This window comes from Octopus sinensis, linkage group LG9 (assembly GCF_006345805.1).
Source record: "Octopus sinensis linkage group LG9, ASM634580v1, whole genome shotgun sequence".
NCBI classification, from domain to species: domain Eukaryota; kingdom Metazoa; phylum Mollusca; class Cephalopoda; order Octopoda; family Octopodidae; genus Octopus; species Octopus sinensis.
In genome coordinates, this window is record NC_043005.1 from 2,404,433 (window position 1) to 2,407,651 (window position 3,219).

General features: G+C 34.6%; 1 long non-coding RNA gene across 1 annotated transcript in view; it reads right to left on the minus strand.

Moving 5' to 3' along the window:
- Positions 1-724: 724 nt before the first annotated feature.
- LOC115215947 overlaps positions 725-3,219 on the minus strand; it is a 4,148-nt gene continuing 1,653 nt past the window's right edge. The window contains exon 2 of the long non-coding RNA XR_003882027.2: positions 725-894. This is a non-coding gene — a long non-coding RNA (uncharacterized LOC115215947). The remainder of the gene's footprint in view (positions 895-3,219) is intronic.

Sequence of the window (3,219 nt, forward strand, 5' to 3'; positions counted from 1 at the left end):
GAGCAGGTCGATACACGAGGTCGGAAAGTGTCGCTGAAGAGGTGACAGATGTGTGACGAAAGATTTCCGGACAATGGACATCAGTTGAAATAAGAACAGTAATAAAGGAGTGAGGAACGAATATATAGTGCATGTGTTTCCCTGGCAAAAAAAAATATGTACGACGCGTTGAAATATGACAATATCTGTTTCAACACACGGTTTCACATCAGGAATCTTGCAACACAAATTCATAAACGTAGTTCTATATACATATATAACTATTGTTCTATATCATAAGACAATATAACTACTCTATACCGAAACAGTGGTGTTTCTCTAGAGAAATATAACTGTAGCTCAATATAGAAAAAATAACTGCATCTTTATAGTTCTATATAAACATCTTCCTCAGTTTGTGATCAAGTTTTATAGAGAGGTAAAAACATTTTCCTGAAAGTGTTCAGGAATATAACTAGCTCTCGATTTCCGGACTATGTTGCGTGTCGTCTCCCTAAACAAGACACTCTATTTTCCCCTGCTCTAGTTTTCTCAGCTAAAATTAAAACTGTTCTAGTTCACTCCTGTGTTCCCTGCATCCCTGGTGTCTCTTTGCGGATGTCCTGCTGGATCAATGAAGATGCCAAGAATAATTATGAGAAGCCTGGTCCATGCTTGCGAGTGACGACTGTGATTTTCTACTCAGGCAAATAAAAACAAAGAAAAAACGAAAGAAAGAATGGAAGACAAAGAATTCAATACTTTTATTGGTCTCGTTAAATATAGAATTTTTTTCGCTTTTTTGTTTTTCTTTTGTTTTCAGAAATACAAATTTTAAATTCCAGAAATCGAAGATAGAATTTTCCATTTCTGATATTCAGTATTTGTCAATCCAAACTTTACTTCCGGATTAAGCTAGAGATAAAAAAAACAGTATAATATAAATTAGACAACAGTACGGAGAAAGAGAAAGAGAGAGAGAGAACAAGTGAAAGCAGAAAATTAATGAAATAGAAAATAAGGAAAAAAATGGTAAAGTAATTAGAAAGAATGAGTTAAGTTTGCATTAAAATTAATGCGGTGAGCCTGAAATAACTTATTTAAAATATGTGGTGAGGAAAGGACAATAACGTTATAACAAATTCATTTCAGTGTGTAGGAGGATCAACTGTCGACATGTTCAGGCCTTATTAGATCTTCTCAGCGAAGTGTAGAATTTAGTGTCTGCTAATTCTTTTTTTTTTTTTTTTTGTAATTAGATTTTTCTAATGCTAATTGCATTAGATATGGTAACATGAACTTAACTTTTGTTTTTCGTGTAGATGGCGTCCCTGATTCATTATGAATGATTTATTTCCTCCGCGATAATTCTTAAAATAGTTTTTTGCATCTATCCGTGTAGAATGTTGTACACTTAGTGACTCTCTCATCACGACTTTAAGAAGTACGGTGATATCTATACGTCACTGTGAAGGTTTAGTAGCATAGAAACAGGTCCCAGGTTAGCTCCCTTAGGGCCCGAATCGGTTGATATATAATATTAGTTAATGAACTAAAGTCGTTTTCTTTACACACCACATATTTATATCTAATATTTTCCAAGCTCACTCGTTAATGATGTTAAATCTAACTTGAATATTGCTTTTTATGCAGACAGCCTCATTGAGTAAATAATCTCAGGGATTTGTTTTTCTAAATAAATTTCATGTTTACTAGATCGTTCAGGTGTAACTGAGTGCGTTAGCTCCATATAATGTCATGAACTAGGATTAGGAAATTTATTCGCCAGATTATTATCATTATTATTATTATTATTATTATTATTATTATTATTATTATTATTATTATTATTATTATTATTATTGAGTGAGAGAGCAGTGCGTGCCATCAAAGTGATACTGGGGTAAAATATACGAAGCCCAGCATACCCATCATGACTACCTATTTCTTTATTACCCACAAGGGGCTAAACATAGAGGGGACAAACAAAGACAGACATAGGTATTAAGTCGATTATATCGACCCCAGTGTGTAACTGGTACTTAATTTATCGACCCGAAAGGATGAAAGGTAAAGTCGACCTCGGCGGAATTTGAACTCACAACGTAACGGCAGACGAAAAACCGCAAAGCATTTCGCCTGGCGTGCTAACGTTTCTGCCAGCTCGCCGCCTTAGTGACTACCTGTCTGACTACCTGTCTGATAAGGGTACACTAGGCACATGCATCACAACCATATGTGCGCGACATGGTGATCTTATATCAAGATAAACAGCACATGACCTTGCAGGTAGGGCCCAGTTAGAATGTTCTTCTGGTCGAGTAGCCCATCCCGCTCAAAAGGTCCCTGAATAAGGGTTGTTTAAGGATGTTGAACGAAACACCCATGTTTCCAGAGGTGAAATATTCAAAACCCAAAGAATCCCTCTCAACACATGGCTATGATGCTCCCTCACAACTTCTGCTTGTGATCAGAGATGCACATATCGTCAGCCACTAAGGGACATGCTCAACTGGCTATGGTCAAACAACTGACAAGCAAATCTGTGGTATTGAGCAAAATATTTGCTGTAGTCCATCTTTTATACCAAGGCAAAACAATGTACATGATAACACTTCCAATCAGGTAAGATCAGAAGCCATGAGAACCACTGCCTGGTACTGCATCAGGGATTTATTATTATTATTATTATTATTATTATATTATATTATTATTATTATTATTATTATTATTATTATTATTATTTATTATTATTATTTTATTATTATTATTATTATTATTATTATTATTATTATTTTTCTACAATTCTTTTGTACACACGTGGCAATAATTCAACATCTTAGATTAACTGCTACAAAATGTTATAACATTAACTTATTCGAGAACAAGGACCAAAATCAAATCCGCTCATCATATTCCTCACAAGAATATGAGAGACAGCCATATTTTACATATTTTACTATGAACTCGAATAAATTGGGATGCTGAGGTCAGCAAAAAGAACCTGACGTTTCGGAACAAGTACTTCATTTGACAAAGAGAAGTTGTAAATGTCACATTTAAATAGAAACAATGAACGGAAATTCACCGAAGCTCAATTACATTTGGATATTGATCTTTAACTATTCACTAACATCATTAAAGAACACCACACTCCACATTTCTTTTTATATACTCTCTAACATTAATTTGCTTGTTTACTGTTCCTCCTCCTCCTCCTCTTCTCTCCTTTTCCTCCTC